The sequence below is a fragment of the Chelonia mydas genome, chromosome 11 (assembly GCF_015237465.2).
Source record: "Chelonia mydas isolate rCheMyd1 chromosome 11, rCheMyd1.pri.v2, whole genome shotgun sequence".
Taxonomy (NCBI): Eukaryota; Metazoa; Chordata; order Testudines; family Cheloniidae; genus Chelonia; species Chelonia mydas.
Window position 1 is genome coordinate 15,466,544 of NC_051251.2, and position 23,159 is coordinate 15,489,702.

The 23,159-nt window shown below is 42.6% G+C and overlaps 1 long non-coding RNA gene across 1 annotated transcript in view; it reads left to right on the forward strand.

The window, feature by feature from the left end:
* The window catches only part of LOC122462472, a 29,128-nt gene extending 13,559 nt beyond the window's left edge, over positions 1 to 15,569 (forward strand). Inside the window, exon 3 of the long non-coding RNA XR_006285018.1 lies at positions 15,073 to 15,569. This is a non-coding gene — a long non-coding RNA (uncharacterized LOC122462472). The remainder of the gene's footprint in view (positions 1 to 15,072) is intronic.
* The last annotated feature ends 7,590 nt before the right edge of the window (positions 15,570 to 23,159 follow it).

Here is a 23,159-nt window from a genome sequence, read left to right on the forward strand (position 1 = left end):
ATGGTAACAGAAGGACTGGAGCTGGCTTCCAAAAAATAGGAATAGACATGTGCCCCCTAATCTGGTTTATTGTAAATTTCACCTGTGTTTGAACTGTGCAAAGTCCTTCTAATAACTTTTCATTGCTGAAAGGTAAGTAAATGACACTTATACTAAAATGTGGCAGATTCAGTGTCACTTTAGCTGTCTTGAAAGATATTCTTTTGATCCCCTTTTTTGTGATGACTGAAAGTGGGGTACTCTCTGATCATTATACACCCTCCACAGTATCCTGTAGTGAAGACCTAAATCACCTCAGTAACCCAATTGCAATGTGTACTGTTTTGTACTACTAACGTAGAATATAATCATATCTGTGTAGGGGTCACTATAATAAAAAGGACAGTACACACAGTGGAACCCTCACCTTCACAAGTCGGGGTTCAGGATGTTGATGTACCTATACCTCTTCCTTCCCTGATCACCTGAAAGCAGGCAAGTGCTCACCTCTTGCCTGGACACCAGATGTTCTTGAGGATAATGACAGGTTTCAGAGTAGGAGTCGTGTTAGTCTGTATTCGCAAAAAGAAAAGGAGTACCTGTGGCACCTTAGAGACTAACTTATGCTCAAATAAATTTGTTAGTCTCTAAGGTGCCACAAATACTCCTTTTCTTTTTGTGGATAATGGACATCCTGGGCAGGTCCCAGTGGTGGTATTGGCTAGGTGGAAATTGTCTATCCACCCATCTACAGCAGCTCTCTGTTCATAGAAAGAATAATTGTTAGCAGTGTGTCCACCTGGATATGGACTGTATGCCTCTGTTAGGGTACTGTAATAGAACAACTCTGGTCTAAACCAGGCAATGGCCATAGCAAATAAGGGCAAATGATTACTTATTGCTCTAAGGAAAGCATTAAGCACTCAAGTAGAGGCAGGAACAACTTTACTTAAAAGTAACATAGCAAAATCCATTGACAATGCAATGGAATAAAAATAGAGCATCTACCATAATGACCAGACATGCCAAACCTGCGGGGAAAAAAAAGGAGAAATTGGGCTTGTTTTTGGCTTAATTGGCTTGTGAGGTGCTTGTTGGCTAGTTTTTGGCTTGTAGCTGCTTTTTTTTTTTTTTTTTTGATTGGCTTCTGGCAAAGCGGGGTGGGGGCAGGGGCAAGCAGGGACAAGCTGGGGAGAGTCAGGATGCACAGTTAAGGGCCCAACACAATCCCAGACTGTACGCCGGGGGATCTTGTCACATAGAGTGTTGGGGTTCTTAGGGATTGGCTTGTTTGGCCTTGTTTTGAAATAGGATTAGCTTGATTTTGGGCTTATTATGAAAGTCGGAGTGCTTATTTACTGCGTGAAAGTTGGCAACTGTGGTAATGACTATGACAAGTCAATAGATGGGATTGCAATTGTTCAGCAAAAGGCGAAACATTAAAGTAGATGAACCACTATTCACTACACCACAGGCTTATGTTAAAAAATAAAAACTTACAAAAGAACATTCACCATTAACATTATACAAACAACCCCTCCCAGAGTGCACGCTCCCCCATAGTTTTAAAATCCCAAACACTTTCTTGGGATGAAGTGCTTAATGAACAGGAGTTCCAGGGCAGCATTAGGTATCTGTGAATCAGCAGAGGCAGTCCAGATGATAGTAGTGAGACACTTGTGTACAGGACAGGGTAAAAGTGACACGGTGAGAGCTGGTAATAATCCCAGTAATAAAACAGCCACGAACTGTAAGCGGACAATGGATTTTATTACAAGCTCCCTAGAGTGCATCTCAGCTAGCCTATGGGAGACACTGTTCCTAGCACAAGGACTTTCACACCAGACCACCCAGGGGACCAACAGGGACTCCCCAAATAAGGAGAATAGTCTCTGGATCCTCATACACTCCACAATTGCCTATGGATGCAGCTCTGGCTCTGTCAGTACAATCAGCACTTCCTGGCTACAGCTTAGAGTGACTGTCTGCTGAAACTCAGTCAAATAGGCCTGCAGGTGCAGCATGGCCATAATACTGGCCATGTGTTCTCAGCAGGGATGGATTCACAGTGGAGTCTCCCAAATCTCTGGATCCCTCCTTACTCTAAATTGACTGTCTGTGGACTGCCTGCTGCTATGCCTAGATTTCATGCTTCCCTATGCCAGCCAGCCATCTCCCTTCTGTCACTCAGCCTTTCTTGTCAGTCAATGTAGGAACTCCTGACTTTTCACTTCTGCCCAGATACAGGATCACAGAGCAAAGTTCAAAGTTTCCCACCCCCAGAGGGCACCAAACACTGCATTATGCGAGCTGTGGTCCTTGTGGTATCAAGCCCATCCAATTCAATTGGAAGTAGTTGTCCACAGAGGCCTAATCGTAACTAGAGTGACCAGATGTCCCGATTTTATAGGGACAGTCCCAATATTTGGGGCTTTTTCTTATATAGGCTCCTATTATCCCTCGTCCCGATTTTTCACACTTGCTATCTGGTCAGCCTAATCAGAACACCCCTGGCAAGTGTTAGAGGCCACCAAAATGGGAGGGGCCTATACTGAAATAGAAATCAGTTCTCACGTGGCTTCATTTCCTCATCCCTTTTAGCCCTGTGGTATTACATCCATCACTATCACCGTTCTTCATCTCCATCAACTCCTGCACAGCAGATTGAACCTTGCCCTGGGACATGACTCACAGAGTGGACCGTGTCCCCCACTTACCCATTCTAAGAAAAAACACCAGATTATTTGCCCCAGTTCTTCTTTCAGCTACACTTTTGCGGACCTGGAGGCTGTGACAGGGGAATGCACGGCATAGGGGCTGGGTGTATAGGTATATTTTCAAAATGGACTGAATAACCACTGATAAATCATCTACAGTATTTGAGGGGGAAAAAGACAATCAATAATACATCTCTGGAATAAGTGTGGACAGCAAATGAGACTTTTTTTGTAAATTTAATTTGAATTGAGTATATAGTGAAATATACATCTGGCCAAGATGACTTTTCTATGGGACCCTGCTCCTGAACTTCTGTTCTCTGGCAGTAGATTCTTCTGTCCAAAAGAACTTGTCTAGATTTATTGCCTCTGAGGTGCAGTCTTGTATAAAACAACTGTTTCAGTGACTGCTGACTAGTAAATTAGCCAGGTAACTCTGTCTTCTTTGTCTGTCGGTCTCTTCACATCAGGTTAGAAGAAGACTTACCCGTGAATCTTTGTCTGCAGCCTCATAGGCCAGCAGCACATTAAATACCAGCTAGTGAAACAAATCAGCGGTTGTTCCTGCAGCTCATTCATCTGGTAGTACATTTCCCTGTTATTTTTTCTCCAGGGAAGGTATACAATTACTGTCTGTGTAATTTATAATTACATGTGTTAGGTGTAATGTACGTAATACTTTGCAGTCTGTCGTGAAAGGCTCCTAGAGGTGTCTAAGTAATCTAATTGCCCTATGGGGATAACGCTTATCTGCACAGTTTTTTTTCCCCCTACTGGTTTGGTTGTGGTACTAGAAGCAAAATAGAAATAATGGCTTTAGATTCAATGTGGTGATAAATATTGGCAGTACAGTGATTTACTGGATGTCTCCTAGGGCTTTTCATTGGTCTACAGGCATTTTATGTACCTAAGACTTGATCCTGAACTCAGTTTATGATGTCACCCTTTACAATATCAATGGCTTTCTTAATAATAATTTTTTATAAAAGGTCACTGGCTCTCAGCAGTGGCACTGATGACACCAGGGTTTTGTTAACAGTTCAAGTGTCCAGATTCTTCCTGTCACTATGTGGCCATAATTCACAGTAGCCTCAATGGAGTTAAATATGCATATTGCAAGGACAGTTGATCCCTAGTTAATATGTGCCTGTCTGCTCTAGACTGAGACTGAGACCTATGACTATGCAATTATTTTACCGCAGTATTTCGTTTTATTCATTGGCTTGGATATAGTGCTATACAACATTCCCATATACAGACCAGCTTTTCATGCAATCTATTCCAAAGTCACTTTTTATTCCATTAAAAGGCAACTCTGCGTAGGATACAGTACAGAATTAATTTTGTTTTCCTATTAGTAGACAGAGGAAGGATGATCGTGCTTTTAAGACACTGGACTGGCATTCAAGTGATCTGTTTCTGATTTTTAGTTCTCTCACAGACCTACTATATGACCTTGGGCAAGCAACTTAGGGCAAGATTTTTCAAAAGTATTCAGGCACCTAAAGATGCAGTATGCTGAGCATCACAAGAACGAGCTTCTTTAGATGCCTGAGAAAATCATTGTGCTACAGAATGCCCTAGTTAAGTGTCTAAGCTCCTATATAATGAGAGGGAGGGAATAGGCACCTTAGAATGCAATTCACAAAAGCAAGCATTCCAGGCAGGGAGTCCGCTGACCAGAGGGATGTGAGCTAAGCCCCGTGCTTCTCACAGACATAGGTGCCTAAGAGTGAGCTGCGGGGAGGAACCTATTTTTGCTTGTGAACCCTCTTTGGAGTTAGGTATCTTATGCTGTTTTAGCAACAATCCTGGGAAGGAAGAGGAGGAGGAGGAGATCCCTCATAGGAAGGAGCATAAACTCTGGCAAATCAAGTGTAAAAGTATTATTAGGCAGCCCAAGAAAGAACTGAAGACCAACCAGTTGAAGACACAAAATCTAGCTGGAAAATAAAGAAAATTGTTTTTTAAGTACAGCAGAAACAGAAAGCTTATCAAACAGTGGGACCACTGGACAATCAAAGTGCAAAAGGAGCACTCAAGGAAGCTAAATGAATTTTTTGCATTGGTCTTCATTGTAGGATATTGGGGAGATATCCACACTAGAGGCATTCTTTTTAGGTGACAGATCTGAGGAACTGTCCCAGACTGAGGTGTCAGTAGAGGAGGTTATGGAACAAACTGATACATAAAATAGTAATAGGTCACCAGGAACAGATGGCATTCACTCAAGAGCTTTGGAAGAACACAAATATGAAATTGCAGAACTACTAACTGTGTAATGTAACCTATTTCTTAAATCAGCCTCAGTACCAGGCGATTGGAGGGTAGCTAATATAACACCAAATTTTAAAAAAGGCTCTAGGAGCAGTCCTAGAAATTACAGGCTGGTAAGCCTAACTTCAGTACCAGACAAGTGATTGAAACTGTTGTAAAGAACAGAATTATATATGAACACGATAGGTTGGGGAAGAGTCAACATGGCTTTTGTAATGGGAAATTATGCCTCACCAATCTACTAGAATTTTTTGAGGGAATCAATAAGCATGTGGACAAGAGGGAGCCTTTGATATAGTGTACTTGGACTTTCACAGAATCTTTGACAAGGCCCATCACCAAAGACTTTTAAGAAAACTAAGCAGTCATTGGATAGGAGGGAAGGTCCTCTCATGGATCAGTAACTGGTTAAAAGAAAGGAAACAAAGGGTAGGAATAAATGGTCAGTTTTCGGAATGGAGAGAGGTAAATAGCAGGGTCCCTAAAGATCTGTATAGGGTCCAGTGCTGTTCAACATATTTATAAATGACCTGGGAAAGGGCATAAACCATGAGATCGGGTGGTAATTTTGCTCATGACACAAAATTACTCAAGATAGTTAAGTCCAAAGCTGACTGCGAAGAGTTACAAGAAGATTTCACAAAACTGAGTGACCGGGCAGCAAAATGGCAGATGAAATTCAGTGTTGCTATGTGCAAAGTAATGCACATTGGCAAACATAATACCAACTATACATGAAAAATAATGGGATCTAAATTAGCTGCTACCACTCAAGAAAGAGATTTTGGAGTCCTCATGCATAGTTCTCTGAAAACATCTGCTCACTGTGGAGCAGCCATCAAAAAGTTAATACCATGTTAGGAACCATTAGGAAAGGGATAGATAATAAGAATGACAATATCCTAATGCCACTATATAAATCCATGATATGACCATACGTTGAATACTGAGTGCAGTTCTGGTCATCCCATCTCAGAAAAGATACTAGAATTAGAAAAGGTACAGAGAAGTGGTATGGAACAACTTCCATATGATGAGATATTTAAAAGACTGGAACTGTTCAGCTTAGAAAAGAGATGACTAAGGGGAGATACGATAGAGGTCTTTAAAATCATGGATGGTATGGACAAAGTGAATAAGGAAGTGTTATTTACCCCTTAACATAACACAAGAACTAGAGATCACTTAGAAATTAATAGGCAGCAGTTTTAAAAAAAAACCCATCTAGGGAAGTACTTCACACAACGCACAGACAGTCTGTGAAACTTGTTGCCAGCAGATTTTGTGAAGACCAAAAGTATAACTGGGTTCAAAAAAAAATTAGATAAGTTCATGGATGTTAGATCCATCAATGGCTTTATCCAAATGGTCAGGGATACAAACCCATGCTCCAGGTGTCCCTAAACCTCCAACTGCCAGAAGCTGGGACTGGATGACAGAAGATGGATCACTTGGTAGTTGCCCTGTTCTGTTCATTCCCTCTGAAGCATCTGGAACTGGTCACCATCAGAAGATGGGATACTGGGATCGATGGACCATTGGTCCCATCCAGTATGGCTATTCTTATGTTCTTATTAACTGTTAACCCAGTGGTTAGGGACCCACCTGGAATGTGGGAAATCCCTAGTTCAAGTTCCCGCTCTGCCTGAAAGGGAGAAGGGATTTGAGCAGATCTCTGCCACTGTCCTGGTAAGTGCTCTGAAATCACTTAGTTATGGCATATTCTGATGTGGGGGATCTCAACATCTCTTCTATTGAAGCAGTTGCACTGTGTCTAAATAATGAAAGAGTAATTGGAGCAGGGGCACTGGATCCTGGGTCTCCTGTCTTTTGGGTGTGTGTTCTAACCACCAGGCTATCAAGCAGGGGTGTTGTGGGGTAGCTATTGCCCCTGCAATGGTAATGCTGGGGGATCAGAGCTATGTTTTCACCCCCATGGTAGCTCACAGAGGTGAGAGCGGGACTTGGCTCTGCATGGGGGAGGTGGCCAGAGATGAGAGGAAGGGTTGGAGCGGCTGCAGCGACAGTAAGTTCAGGCCAGCCACCAGGGAGCAGGTAGGAATCCTTGGCCCAGCTGGGTCCAGGTTTTCAGCCATCTCAGGTTCCAGTGAAGACACCTGGCCCAGGGGAGGTGCAGGAACATGTGCACCAGCCTCTGGGGTGTGGTTGGGGATGGGAGAGGGCATCTGCATCTGAGCTAGGGGCGGGGGACAACAGCTGCCAAAGAACTTCCATAGGAATGAGAGTAGGAAATACCGGGACTCCAGGACACCCCTTCCCAGCCTGGAGCTGGCTGTCCACCCCCATCAGTCTCACTCACTCCCTCAATCCCCCTCCTATCCGTCTTCTCCCCTGATATAGTTATTCTCATGCCTGTGCTCTCATTCTCTCGCTCACTGTGTCTGGATCAAATGACTCTTAGAGACCAGGACAGAGCATAAGCATGAGAGTGGCTCTGTAGGATGGTGGTGTGAGCACTCACCTGGGATGTGGGAGACCCAGGATCCACTCCCCCTGCTCCAGTTACTTTTTAACTAGTTATCTACAGTGAAATAGCTTCCACAGGAGAGACTAAGATATTCCCCACATCAGGATATCCCATAGCTCAATGGTTAGAGTACTCATCTGAGTAGTGACAAATCTCTTCTCCCCATTCTGTAGAAAGGGAACTTGAACCCCATGGTTCCCACATCCCAAGTCGGTACCCTACCACTATGCTAAAAACTATGGGGGAAGGCTGCGTCCTCTTCCTCTTTATTCTTCGTCAGCTGTTTCGTGTGAATTTGTCTGAGGCGCCTGCTCCTGTAAGTGGCCTCTGAACACACATACCAGATCGGGCCCCTAAGGCAATTTAGACATATGAACACCTATCTTCCCCTGGTTTGTGAATTACTTTGGGGCTTATGTGGAGATAGGCACCTGGTTGGCTAGAAAGAGGCAGCAGTATATATACTCAGAGGCAGAAACGTAGGCACCTATGGAACTTTTACTGCAAGAACGTAAGCGCCAAGCGAGTTTAGGCATCTACAGGGTTCAGTGGGAGTTTTGTGCATCATAATGGAGCATAAAACTAGACTGAGATGTCTAACTCCTTATTTATTCAGGCCTGTGTACCTCACTTCCCCAGCTGCAAAATCAGAATAATAAAACTCCCTTTCCAGCTCTCTCTGTCTTTTTCTACTTAGATTGTAAGCTCTTTGGGGCAGGGATGTATCTTGCTATGTGCATGCACACTGCCTAACACAATGGGTCTCAGTGCTGGTTGGGTCATCTAGGTAGAAATAACAAATACCTTACGCCACTCTTCTACACTGTGTTCATGTCCTCTCAGAAAAGCTAGAGGGAGTTCTTATTACACTTATGTCAGTTTACATCACCAAAAATGTCATATGAAAGCAGTTCAGCATCTTTTTTTTCCTCTTCCCTCCCCGGCAATCTTGTCACTATTGGAATATGTAAAAAAAATGCCAAGGATTTTTAATGCTCATCAATGATTATCAAATCTGCTGCTCTGCAGGGTTTAGAAATAGCTATTTTCATTTTCAAAGATCTGGTAGGAAAATTCAATATAGAGGATGACACTAGAGATGGGTAGGAATAGCTTTCTACTCTCATTTCCTGACAATCTTCCCATAATTGATTTGAAATTCATTTTGCTTGGGTTATTACGGATCATGTTTGATAGGACCACAGTATGTTTTACATTTGTGACTGTGCGTTAGGTACACTGATGTGGTTGTCCAAATCCGACAACTGAGAAGCTATTCAACCAGGACATGCCATCTGCTTATCTTAAAACTGACAGCAACAAAAATATCTTGCTATCCTCTCTTTTGAATAACTTCTTACGGTGCTAGTTACATCTTTTGTAACAAACAAACAAAAAACGTCTGCTATTTTGCTCCAGAGGAGCCATTGGCCATGACTCCCAAGGTGATGCTCTCCTGTAATCATGGACGAATGGTCTCAGATATGCTTTTCCTCCCATTCCCCTTCTTCCATGGGTCCTAAGAAAGATACATTATGGCAGGGCCAGTATCATTCTCCTAGCATCCAACTGGTCCGAACTGTTTCCCAGAGCTCCTATCAGTGTCAGCTCACCCTGCAATTAAGATACATCTCTTCCCAGACTCCCAGCTCAGGATGGGGGCAGAATCAAATACCCCAATCCCAGCTCACTCCACTTCACGGCCTGGTGTGTGGATGGGCATCGGAAACCGAATGCTCTGGCTCATCACCCTTCAGGATATACTTACCCAAAGTAGGAAAGATTTGACTAGGACCTGCTATCTATGATATCCCAGGTCTTGAACGCAGGTCTGGGAGTTCCCAGACAGGTGTTGCATCCTGGCCACCCAATGTCTACTGAAACCTGGTGGGCTGAAAGGCTAGTAGGACTATAGCCCCAGCCGAGGCATCACCCACAGGAACTCTGATTGAAGGATTGCCCAGCTCCACCAATTGGTCCAATTACACTATTTATTTAAGCCAGAATAAGGCATAGGAAATTTATCTGAGCAACAAAATGGTTTCCTGTTGTGGCTGCATTGGACCCTGATAGTGCTTGCCTCCTGCATCCAACCTGATTCCTGTTCTGTTCCTGGCTTATCCCACCCTTTGCTTCTGTTCCCATCCTGCTCCATGCTTGATCCTTGCATCTCCTCCTGCCCTTATAGCTCACCTTCAGTCCTTAGTTACCAGTTCTGGCTCTGACCCCAGCCTCTGACTTTTGAGGTTGACTCTGGCTTGACCCTGGGCTCTGTCATTTGGCCTCTGACCTCAGCTCTGACCCTGAGCTTCGAGTCCTGGTTCTGACTCTGGCTTGAGCCCTGGCTCTAGTAACTGGCAGTTGACTCTGGTGCTGACCCTTAGCTTCGTTCCCCAACCTGGATGTCTGCTCTGCCCACTAGTCCTGACTCGTGCTCTGACTACTAGGCAAGACTGCCTACATCCCCATCCAAACATGCTAAATGGAAGTGATTGTATTGCATCCAAGCAGAGAATCAACCTTTACCAGTCACTACAAACATCCCAAATGTTCTAGATTACCTCCTGTCTCTAAAGAAGTCTGGTCTTTCAATTAGCTTGTTACCAGTCCACCTCACAGTGATTAGTGCCTTCCTAATTCCGGTAGCTGGGCATGCTGTTTTCACCCACCCAACTACAATGATTGTATGAAGGGCCTGATCCACACCTTCCCACCAGTGACTAAACCTACCCTACAATGGAACTTCAACCTCGTGCTGTCAAAACTTGCCAGACCACCATTTGAATCCTTAGTGATATGGTCTGTGTCACATCTTTCCATGAAAATTGAGTTTCTGGTGCTTATCGCTTAGGCCAGGAGGGTCCATGAGCTAGGAGCCATCATGGCAGATCCTTCTTGTATGGTCTTTCACAAAGAAGTTATCCCTGTGCCTCCACCGTAAATTTCTCCTCAAGGTCATTTCCAAATTTCACATCAACCAGTGTATTTACTTACTTGTTTTTTGCGCGCGCCCCCCCCCCCCAAAAAAAACAACAAAAACACAACCCATGCTTCTCCACAAGAGAAGAGACTTAGGTTTTGGCTTTTGCAGGTAAAAAGCCAATCAGGAAGTCAACAAGACTATTATCACAGTAACAGAGAGACCCCGATGTCAAGCAATATAATCTCAAAGAATCTCTGTATAGATTTCTGACTGCATCATTGAGGGCTACAAGCAAGCAGACATCCCGCCTCCTGGCAGCATAACAACCCACTCCACGAAAGCACAGACCACCTCTGTAGCATCCCTGCAGGAAGTCACAGTGCAAGACATATGCAGAGCAGCCACTTCTTCGCTAAACATAGTGCACTAGTCCAGGCCTCTGATATGGATGCAACAGGGGATATCTGCAGTACTGCAAGGATCTTTGCTACCAGCTTCCTCTCACTCACCTCCAGTCTGAACAATGCTTGTCAATCCCCCATGTGCGGAATACACACAGGGACCAGCACTCGAAGAAGAAATAGAGGTTACTTACTGTAACTGAATGCTCTTTGAGATGTGTATTCCACTATCTGAATTCCACTACTGGCTTTCCATCCCCTTTGCTTTGGATCTGGTTAAATTCACAGTACAACCCCCACTACCTCTTTATGGCCTTGGTTGGGAGCACAAGGAGGCCTACTGGGCAAGTGCAGGCCAATGGACACTGCTGGTTAGAATCCCCGGACTCAAGAGCAGGGTGCGCATGCGTATCCACATGTGGAATACAGATTGGGACCATACATCTCAAAGAAACTCCTGTTACTGTAAGTAACCGCCATTTCTTAAAGTTCTAAACACTGTAGGTGTGATTTCTCCCTGCCTGGTTCAGGAACAACAATTTGTATTTACTGTACTCCCACGGATAGCTTTGTGTCAGGTAAGGTCTCTTCAGGAGAAAGTAGATGATACGTAGCCCTCAAGGGTGTGCTGGATGAGTGTGCATGCTCGTTCCGTGGCCATCTTCTTGCTCTTGTAGAAGATACCTGCTTTTGGTGCTTAGTTGGTTGCAGGCCCCCTATGCCCATGGATGAGCATTGTGGTGATACAAAGCACACAAGGACTGCAGGTGCTTTATGGCTCCACAACCCTGATTGCAAGTGGTTTTTCCACAACCAGGTGTCACGCACCATCAGAAGTTAGTGTAATCAGGACTGAATGGAACCCTAGTGCTAGTGCAGCGTTTTGACCAATTTCTGTAACACATCTGTCTAAAGATTCAACAGAAAGTGCACCTGCCTATGCAAGGGACCGAGTTTTGTCCCCACAGTTTTCAAAGTCAGTGTAAACTTCTGTTCACTTTGTATAGCTACACTGATGCAAGTTTAATTGCTTTGCACCTCTTATTGAACAATTTACACCACTGATTGTATCGCCACCAAATTTGGCCAGTAAAGCCATTAGGGACCTTAAGCCAAAGCAAAACACCGTAGATATTGTTATAATACAAATATGGCCATTGATGGAGCTGCTGCAATGGATTTGAAAGGGTCTAGCATAATTCTGTGCATCTGGAAGCTGAAGAGGGAAGCACAAAGGAAGCTATGCTAAGATACTGTTAAATGCTCAGTTCATTGATATTTATTGATTCTCCCATTTAAGACTCATTTTGCAACTGTGAGGAGCCCCCTTCCCCCCCCCCCAATAAAAAAAAAAGACAGACTGGGTATATTACAAAACAGCCCTCAATAGTCTTCTGTGTCTGGTCTGTTTCTTTGCAGTGAAATATATATTTGAAGAAAATAACATATTCTGTAAGTACTAAATTCTCAAATATAAAACATCCTTATATGCCCCACTATGGACCATCAACAGCAGTTCTATATGTGCACTGAGGGCAGTATGTAAAAATCTTTATGCATGCATAAAACTATGTATAGAATATGAGTGAGCATGCCTTGAACCTAGAGTTTTTATTGTGAGGCCCGAAATAGAACCATATCCTGAGAAGTTCTGAGGATTTAGAATGGTTGCACATCACTTCTCAGGATCTGGCCCATAGCAAGTCATGTATAATTTAAGTCCAAGAAAATAAGAATGACTTTATTTCCGTTAGAAGATCATACAGAGTGTTCTAACACTGAACTCGACAGGATAGGGGTGAGGAGCTTAAACCCCAATCACACTCATGTCTTAATTAATTATGTAATCTGGATTTCCCTGGCATACTGTATTGGATAGTTATACCATCTACACACTCATTTGTCATTTTCTAAAGACTCATTTCTCCTTTTCAGGTTGTGGTATGTGGCAGTTCTGGTCCATGAGTATTACACATGGCTGTGTGTTAATAAGAATGTCAGCAATATTCTAGCGTCTGTTGTTGATTTATTTAGGTATTACAGTGACAAATGTCTTTCAGACATGAAAAATGGGGTGTTGTAATGACTTACTGCATTAGCTGTATTACCAAGAAGTTTGTCCTAATGAAATCTGGTTAAAATGGTCAAAGTTTCTCCCGATTAAACAAAGCTGCCACATCTTTTTGACACTTCAGATGACAGTCTAACATTTTTCTCACCACTCAAGATGGTATGCACCATTACACTTACAATATGTGAAAGAATAGCATATGCCAGAAGCTAGTGTCCCCTCAGGCTTTCACATTATTTTCCCACTTTTCTTGAAACGTAAACAAAATACAGGCCTTGAAAAATCAACCATGCACAGATTTGTTTTGTCAGTTTCGTTAAAAAAAAAAAAAAAAAAAAAAAAACCAGAAGAAAAAGAAACTGATGATACTCTGCTCTCTTACAGGAAAATCCTGTTGTATGCAGTTCCAAAGGAATGGGAGCTATTAGAAAGGGGGAGGAAAACCTTGGTGAACAGTCACAGGCATGTTGCTTAATGTTCTGAGCAGTATCTGTGTGCCTGTTTACAACTCCCCTGCATTTTGCATTATTCAGTACTATACTCTTTTTTGTAATCTTGCAAGGGACTTTTAGTGGTGGGGTAACATGACTGTCTAAACATACCTGACGGAGTTCTGGGTGAAATTCATCTGTGCAAAGAGTCATCCCAAGGTCAATCCACCACTTAATTCCTACTTAATATTTGTACTCATTGAGTCATTGTGCCTGGAACTGGACTTTCATATGGGGATCCAGTGGGCGAGGCTAACCTTGACTTAAAGTCTGGCACACATTACTGTTTGCAAGGCCAGATACCGATACACTTCATCAAGATGAGTAGCATCTTACTCAATGATTAGTCCTGTTTCTTCCAGTAGAACTATTGGGGGGTAAGGAACTATTCTATTGAACATGAGTAACTCTGTTAGAATCTGGCCTGAAAGGAAGGCCAGGAAAGGAGGTGTCTTCTTCTAGGTACCTCTCATTCTGTATCAAATGTGCCTTCTTTCAGAGGCTATCTGAACCATAACAAGAAACATGCTATGTATATCACCCTCACGCCCTTTCCCCTCTCTGATTTAATCTATAATCCCATATCTTTGTTTCTGTCCCATTTATTTGTCTCCTTTTGGGATAACATTAAAAACAACATGTGGGGAGGATGGGGGAGGTGTAATTCTTCCCTTCCACTGTGCAAATTATTGTCCCCAAAACAAGAGAGTTGTATTTTGGGGGAAGGGGTTAGTAAAAGTGAAGAAACTAATGATAACTGAAATGGAAGCGGCGATAACTAAGTGCCAATGTATTAGAGACTATGGGCAAGAGTCCCAATTGCTGTAAATCAGTGCAGCTCCATTTACTTCAAAGGAGCTATGATGATTTATATCATCTGAGGCTCTAAAGAGATGCACTCAATATATTCAATAACATGAAAAGAAACAAAAATCAGCCTTGGAAAATTTCCCTGAACCGTAGGAAGGTGGTGTGGGGAGGCTGGTTATAAATAATCAGTCTCTAGCTCTGAGAGCAGTGTGTTTCATTTCATTTTCTGTAAAATGAAATATTTAATGTATTTTATTCAGCCCTTTAATTTTTCTTTGCCAGTTTATAGTCTTTGCCCTTGAGAAAAGCTCATACATGTTTCTTTAGTATTCCTCTCTCTCTCTTTTTTTTTTATTTAAGTTTGTCCCTCAGAAAAGCATGCGAGAATTTGTTTATTCATTGTGAGTTCTTCCTCTCAACAGCTTTGTTCCTTTAGCCCTGAATGTGAAGCAGCTACTGCGGCTCTTTATTCTGCTTGTTCTTCAATTTCCTTTCCTTTGCTCTTCCCTGATGCACTGTATTCAATCCTCAGAGCTATTTGATTAAACTTTGTCATCAGCATAGTGACATTTGGATTTACTTCCTGTATTCTTCAGTGAAAAATATTTTTTTAATAAATATGTTTATTTTAGCCTGTAATACAAAAAACCAAGCTCACTATTTTTATTCTTAATTAGTTTTATTATTATAGGGGTGCTGGTAGCCTATATTTCGTTTGCTTAACACTTCCCATTCTAAAAGATTCTTGTGACCTTTTATTTGTGGAACTCTATCACCTCCATTGTTTGCAGCAGGTCTTTGAAATTTCCCAGAGAGAAGTGCCTTTTTTTTTATCCTATGAAACTTTATTCAGTTTTAGCCGAATTACAAATTGTTTAAAGTTACCATTTCCCTTCTCTTGTTTGCCTTCTTTAGGAAAACGTTGGCAGTCTGCCAAAATAACTGAACATGGAGATTTTGAAGAGCTAAGTCTCTATAACCACCACCACCACCACAGCAGCAATACGTGTTGCACTAGGAATGCTTGGGAGTTGCTGGAATAGTTGTGGTGAAGGTAGAGAGGAAGAGCTTGAGCCAGGCCAAACTTCCTCTACATCTCTTCCCCACCGCCCTCCAAGAGCTGGTTTGTGGCCTCAGCATCCTATTACCATATCTGGGGGCTTTACAGGTGCTGGAGCTCCCCCAGCTCCCAGAGAGAGAAGAGAACCGGGCTGGGCTCACCACCTCTGGCTCAACACATAGGATAGGAACCCCCCACCTCCCAGGTTGGGGAGGGAAGCACATGAGAGACAGACTAGCCTGGCTTTCCCTAGCCATCCCTTGGAACCAGCGCATGGTTCCCATTCCTGCTTCAGGTATAACGGCCATTTTCTGCCACTAGCTGCTCTCATTAGACCAATGCCTCATATTTATTTTCGGGAGGGTGGGGGCACTGTACAACTGGAGTTGCTATATGAGAATTGTTCCCGCACAATCCGATCCCACAAAAGGCTCGTTTGAGTCCTCACTTGCCTCCGGAGCAGATTAGCTGCTCTGTTTCTTTCACACCTTCCATTCTGAGGTGCAGATGATCTTTTTGTTAGGATTTAAACAACGCTTCAGAAAGGATCAAGTCACACAGTTTTAACAGTTATAAGTGACAATTTACTTGTATTTTTCCCTTTTAGTGAAAATATAACAGCTTACAATACTTATTACCATGAAGTAGCCTTATTTCTTGACAGTATTCAGTTGTCTAAATAAAACATGCATTATTATACAAGAAAAAAAATATTTCAGCTGGAAAATTCCCTTATGATTAAGCAAATGCAAAACATTCATGTTTTCTGTGTTTCCCAAGGACTAATTTCATGCACAAGAATTATCTTAAACTAGTCCTGAGATTTTAAAAATTTGCAACTGGTAAACTGTCTCCCTGTCATTGGATTTAATTTAATCAGCTCTGATATTTTAGATAAAAGTGGTTGCAGTTCCTAGCTATTAACATTAATAACTTTTCCAAATTAATAGAATTACCTTCTTATCAGAAATCCTCTGTCAATGGCCTTCCAAACGGAACTGCACTGACTTCAGTAATCACTTCTTTTTAATCCAAAATTTAGGGCCTGATCCAAAGCTCCCTAAAGTCCAGGGAAGACTCCCATAGAGTTCAGTAGGGGTTGGATTGGGCCCTATTATAAAGCAGGACTGTTTTCCACACATAATAACAAATGTTCTTAGCCCTCTGCTGCATTCTGAAATGAAATCTGGGATTGAAAGCAAGCTCAAAACAGTAATGGAGTTACAAGCTAAACAGTTATTCTTATTTGTAAAGTCCTCTGAGGAAGTTGTTGAGATGGCAGCTAAGGGTCAGCTGGCCATGAGTTTGGACTTTTGTGTTTATTTTCTAGGAGAACAAAGAGAAACTGTATCCAAGAGAGCAATATTTAGTCCATCTTGGAGCATCCCTGAAATGGCCACCAGTATCCCATGCTTAACCCCAATCTGTCCTTGCATCAATTGGCTCTTCATCATACCTCAATTACAACTCCTGGATTTCAAGCATTCTAGCCTTGTGTTGCACTGTGACATGGAATTACATTCCAAAATGCCTCACAGCACCCTGGTACAGGTACCTAGCATCTAGCACACCAATGACTCTTCCAACTGAAATGCACAGCTGGAATTTTGTGACAATCTGAGTACCACTTGGAATGCTTCTTTGAATAACTGGGAGTTTTGAAAGCTCACTTCTCTTTTGTCTCATGGACAGGATTTCTATTGAATTTGCCTGCTCTGTGGTCCAAACATGCTGTCTGTGCACACATTGGCTTCCATCTCCTCAGTCGTCTTTTGGTCCAGCCACACTCAGAAACCTTCTAGTTGCTTCACGCTTTTCAAATTTCTCTCCTACCATCTTCCTAGTCTCTTCAGCACACATATACCTCAGATTTTTTGCCTCTATTTCTTCACTGGAGAATGGCAGGACTGCCTTTTTTCTTTAAAACCAATCCAGATTAAATGTACACAGTTAAAGGGAAGAGTGTAAATTTGAGAACTAACACCAAGTTTATTTTTGGATAAAGGAGACTATAGAAGTGTGTGTTGAAAATGCAAGGGAATAAGATCAATTTTATTTGCATTTGGTATAAATATTATTTTGCTAGATGTCTTTTTCCTGCACCTGCTAAATCTGAAGTCAATGTCATAGAATCATAGAATATCAGGGTTGGAAGGGACCCCAGAAGGTCATCTAGTCCAACCCCCTGCTCGAAGCAGGACCAAGTCCCAGTTAAATCATCCCAGCCAGGGCTTTGTCAAGCCTGACCTTAAAAACCTCTAAGGAAGGAGATTCTACCACCTCCCTAGGTAACGCATTCCAGTGTTTCACCACCCTCTTAGTGAAAAAGTTTTTCCTAATATCCAATCTAAACCTCCCCCATTGCAACTTGAGACCATTACTCCTCGTTCTGTCATCTGCTACCATTGAGAACAGTCTAGAGCCATCCTCTTTGGAACCCCCTTTCAGGTAGTTGAAAGCAGCTATCAAATCCCCCCTCATTCTTCTCTTCTGCAGACTAAACAATCCCAGCTCCCTCAGCCTCTCCTCATAAGTCATGTGCTCTAGACCCCTAATCATTTTTGTTGCCCTTCGCTGGACTCTCTCCAATTTATCCACATCCTTCTTGTAGTGTGGGGCCCAAAACTGGACACAGTACTCCAGATGAGGCCTCACCAGTGTCGAATAGAGGGGAACGATCACGTCCCTCGATCTGCTCGCTATGCCCCTACTTATACATCCCAAAATGCCATTGGCCTTCTTGGCAACAAGGGCACACTGCTGACTCATATCCAGCTTCTCGTCCACTGTCACCCCTAGGTCCTTTTCCGCAGAACTGCTGCCTAGCCATTCGGTCCCTAGTCTGTAGCGGTGCATTGGATTCTTCCGTCCTAAGTGCAGGACCCTGCACTTATCCTTATTGAACCTCATCAGATTTCTTTTGGCCCAATCCTCCAATTTGTCTAGGTCCTTCTGTATCCTATCCCTGCCCTCCAGCGTATCTACCACTCCTCCCAGTTTAGTATCATCTGCAAATTTGCTGAGAGTGCAATCCACACCATCCTCCAGATCATTTATGAAGATATTGAACAAAACCGGCCCCAGGACCGACCCCTGGGGCACTCCACTTGACACCGGCTGCCAACGAGACATGGAGCCATTGATCACTACCCGTTGAGCCCGACAATCTAGCCAGCTTTCTACCCACCTTATAGTGCATTCATCCATCCCATACTTCCTTAACTTGCTGACAAGAATACTGTGGGAGACCGTGTCAAAAGCTTTGCTAAAGTCAAGAAACAATACATCCACTGCTTTCCCTTCATCCACAGAACCAGTAATCTCATCATGTAGGAACTTGTTTCATCCTAACCATATATACAGATATAACTATTTTTGTAAAGTCTTTAAAAATGGTGACTGACATAGGAGCATGGGTACACTGCTACACACTAGTCCAGTAAATTCCTTGACTTACTAATTACTCAGAAAACTTAGCTCTACTTCAGAACTGCAAGCTGAACAGCCAAAGGATATTGCTGAGTAACCATCTGGAAGACAGGTTTTCCATAGCTGGGCTCTGTGATGACATACTCTGCCCTAAGCATTGTTATTTGAATTGACTACACAATGGGAAGAAGCTGAGAAAAATATAGGGAAGCAGGGTTCAATATTTCATATTACAATATATCACTCCACAGAACTACCATTTTGTGGCACAGTGAACAAAAATAATTTTTAAATGTTTTGCATTTGTTTGTAACATACAGTAGAGGGAAAGTGAAAACGATGGTTTAGTGATTCTCATAGGGACTGATACAATTGCTAAGGAAACCGTTACTTGATCTTTAGTAATGAAGGTGTGAAGGAATGGAGGAATAATGTATTTTGGCTATTTCATGCCTGTGTGCAGTTGTGCACCAAGAAAATAGCTACATTGTTAAACTGAAAGACAAGAGGGACATAAGCCCAAGCCAGATGTGAATCCCTCTGAAATCCGGGGAAACTTAGATCTAAACTTCATGATCCAAGATACTCTCTAGAGTGGCAACTACAAATATCACTGAACTTCCAGCTCAGACATGTGTCTAATTTTATATTGTATATACAGAGAGAATGTGGTGGGTGTATAAGGACTGATGTAAATCACCATGGTACATTAGCTGCCTTTTTCATAAGCACTAAATATTTTTGCATTTTTCATCCCGTATTTTCTGATAGTTCCCCCCACCCCCCCCAAAAAATAACTAAGTTTTTATTGGATTTGCCCCTGGGAGTTTCCAATTCAATCATCACATGGCCCACTTTGCGATGTGACAGTTCTCAGTTGTGTATTTATGGCCTGACCAGAGAAGTATTAAGCACCTGCAATACCCACTGAAGGTAATACGTTCAATGCCTCTCTAGCTCAGTTCCTTGAAAACAAATAATGGTCTTAAATCTGAAATCCCCTTCCTTCCCTCTAACTAGAACTGCAAAACCCTCCCACTGTACATATGTGTCTTCTGTTCCTCCAGTGGAGCTACGGGTTTATTTCCTTGCAGTGCTTGCCAGTTGGCACTGTATCTTATATTACAGCAGGGCCTCACTACAGTTTTTTTTAATCTGGGCCAGATGTAGCCTCCTGATTCAATGGGTGCAGTATATTAAAATGCCGAGGGGGCATCGACAACCCAGAATAGCACCATATCCCTAATCCCAGCCTGATGTCAAGGGTGTGGGCAGGGGGCGTTGCAGAGCAAGCTTACCGCACATTCATCCCGCAGCCACAGTTCTTGTCCCACAGGACTGGACTTGGATCCTTGCTCGGGGTGTTGTAACCTGGTGCGTGAGCTTGCATTGTTACTAAAGTCTGGCAGGGCCTCCCCTGTGCCCTGACAAAGGGGCAGCCAGGCCAAACCTGAGTGGAACCATGTGAACTAGGATGCAGCACCCAGAGCAGAGAACTGCCTCCAGCCCCTTGGGACAGGAACCACCACTAGAGGGTGAGTGCAGGGTGGGCTTGCCCTCCAACTTGGCCTCCCCTCTACACCCAGCCAGGAGAAGTGTATGCTTGCACAAGAGCAAACTATTCCAATGCATAGAAAGATAGGAAGTATGGTAGGACAGTGGTACTCAGCCTTATTACACAGGAGGGCCATATAAACCTAAGCACAACCTTGCATGGGCCAAACAAATCCTACATATTTTAATAAGATTTAAAGTCACCTGTATTAATTTATATTTTAAGTTCAGCTTGTTTCATGTGTATTTCGATTTTTTTCCATATATAGTATTGTCTGTTTACACACTTGTGTAAACTAAAATGATGTAAACATGATGACAAAACACTAATGCATCGTCTGTTAGTATATTGTGTTGAAACAGGCCATGGGCCTTATGAAATGCTCTGGTGGAGCCATAGGTTGTGCAACCCTATGGTAGGAGATCACTCTGGCTTAACTAGGGGATCTTCAATGACCTGAAATTCAAAAAAGAGTCATAGAAAGAAGTGGAAATTAGGTGAGATTACAAAGGATGAATATTTTTAAAAAAACAACAACCCCCCCTCCCCCAAAAAACAAAAACCAACCAACCAAAAAAAAAACAAAAAACCGTTACAAGGATGTAGGGACAAAATTAGAAAGGCCAAGGCATAAAACGAGGTTAAACTAGCTAGGGATATAAAGGGTAGCAAGAAAGCATTTTACAAATACATGAGAAGTAAGAGGAAGTCTAGGGTCAAGGTAGGCCCATTATTCAATGAGGAGGGAAAGAAAACAGAAAAAGCAGTAGTGGCCAAAGTGTTAAATGCCTTTTTGTTTTTCACCAAAAAAAAAAGTTTGCAGTGATCGGATGACTAACATAGTGAACATCATTGTAATTGAGGTAGGATCTGAAGCTAAAATAGGAAAAGAAGAAGTAAAGAATTACTTAGCCAAATTAGTTATCTACAAGTCAGAGGGGCCTGATGAAATACATCCTAGAATACTTAAGGAACTGGATGAAGAAATCTCTGAGCCATTAGCAATTATCTTTAAGAACTCACGGAGGACAGGAGAGATTCCAGAGGACTGGGAAAGGGCAAGTATAGTACCTATCTATAAACAGGAGAATAAAACCCAGGGAATTATAATGGAGCAAATACTCAAACATTCAATGTGTAAGCACCTAGAAGAAAATAAGGAGCTAGGTAACAGCCAACATGGATTTGCCAAGAAGAAATCATGTCAAACCAGCCTAATATCCTTCTTTGATGAGGTAACAAGCCTTGTGGTTAGGGGGAAGCAGTAGATGTGATATAGCTCGACTTTAGTAAGGCTTTTGCTATTGTCTCACATGACCTCATAAATAAACTAGAGAAATATAGTCTAGATGAACCTACTATAAGGTGGGTGCACAACTGGTTGAAAAACTGTAGTCAGAGGGTAGTTATCAGTGGTTCACAATCAGGCTGGACGGGCATATTGAGGGGAGTCCTTCAAGGATCTTTCCTGGGTTCTATTCTGTTCAGGGACAGTATTACAATTCAGATGATCTTGACAAACTGGAGAAATGGTCTGAAATAAATAGGATAAAATTCAATATGGGCAAATGCAAAGTCCTTCACTTGGAAAGGAATAATAAATTGCACAAATACAAAATAGAAAATGACTGCCTAGGAAGGAGTATTTCACAAAAGGATCTGGGGGTTCTAGTGGATCACAAATTAAATATGAGTCAACAATTCTGAGATGTATTAGTAGGAATGTTTATAATCAAGATATGAGAAGTAATTCTTCCACTCTACTCAGCATTGATAAGGCCTCAGCTGAATTATTGTGTCCAGTTCTGGGCACACACTTCAGGAAAGATGTGGACAAATTGGAGAAATTTAGAGGAGAGCAATAAAAGGTTGAAAAAAAATGGGTTTGTTTAGTCTAGAGAAGAGAAGACTGAGGGGAGACATAAGTTTTCAAGTACACAAAAGGTTGTTATAAAGAGGAGGGTGATAAATTGTTCTCCTTAAACACTAAGAACAGGACAAGAAGTAATGGGCTTAAATTGGAGCAAGGGAAATTTAGATTAAACATTAGGAAAAGCTTCCTAACTGGAAGGGTAGTAAAGAAGAAACAAATTATCTAGGGAGGTTGTGGAATCTCTGTCATTGGAGATTTTTAAGAACAGGTTAGACAAACACCTGTCAGGGTGGTCTAGATAATATTGAGTCCTCCCACAGTGCAGGGGACTGGACTAGATGACCTGTTGAGGTCCCTTCCAGCCCTACATTTCTATGCTTGCTCCTTTCTATTGTAATCTAATAAACAAAAATTTAGTTTTGTCAGCTTATAATGTGCAAGTCATCCAGCAGCACCAGTGCATGCTGCTTTTCTCCATCTTCGGATAGCTCAGTGGTTTGAGCATTGGCCTGCTAAACCCAGGGTTGCGAGTTCAATCCTTGAGGGGGCCATTTAGGGATCTGGGGCAAAAATTGGGGATTGGTCCTGCTTTGAGCAGGGGGTTAGACTAGATGACCTCCTGAGGTCCCTTCCAACTCTGATCTTCTATGATTCTACATTTCACAATAGGAGCTCTAGGACAACATTCACTGCTGACATATACAGTGTGCCTGTATTATTGTTCAGAACAATAATAATATTATAGCAGCACCTCAATGCCTCGACCAAGACGGTGGCCCCATTGTGCTAGAGCTGAGAGAGGAGCCATCGGCATCTGTAGAGGAGAGTGCAGGTGTGCAGACCAGGGGTGTGGGTTTCGGCCTTGAGCTAATCCCCAGACTGACCAGGAGGAGGTGCCAGTCTGGCAAGGAGGGCTGCACCCTGTGACATAGACCATGGAATTCAGTGGCAATTGTCTCATTGTTTTCAAAGGGCACAGGAGATCTGGCACTTAATGAGAGCAGAATCTGACTCATTCTGTCTGCTTCAGGCCAAAACTATGGTTTCTGTAGCACACAATTTAGTCCTTTATTTATTTCCTGAGT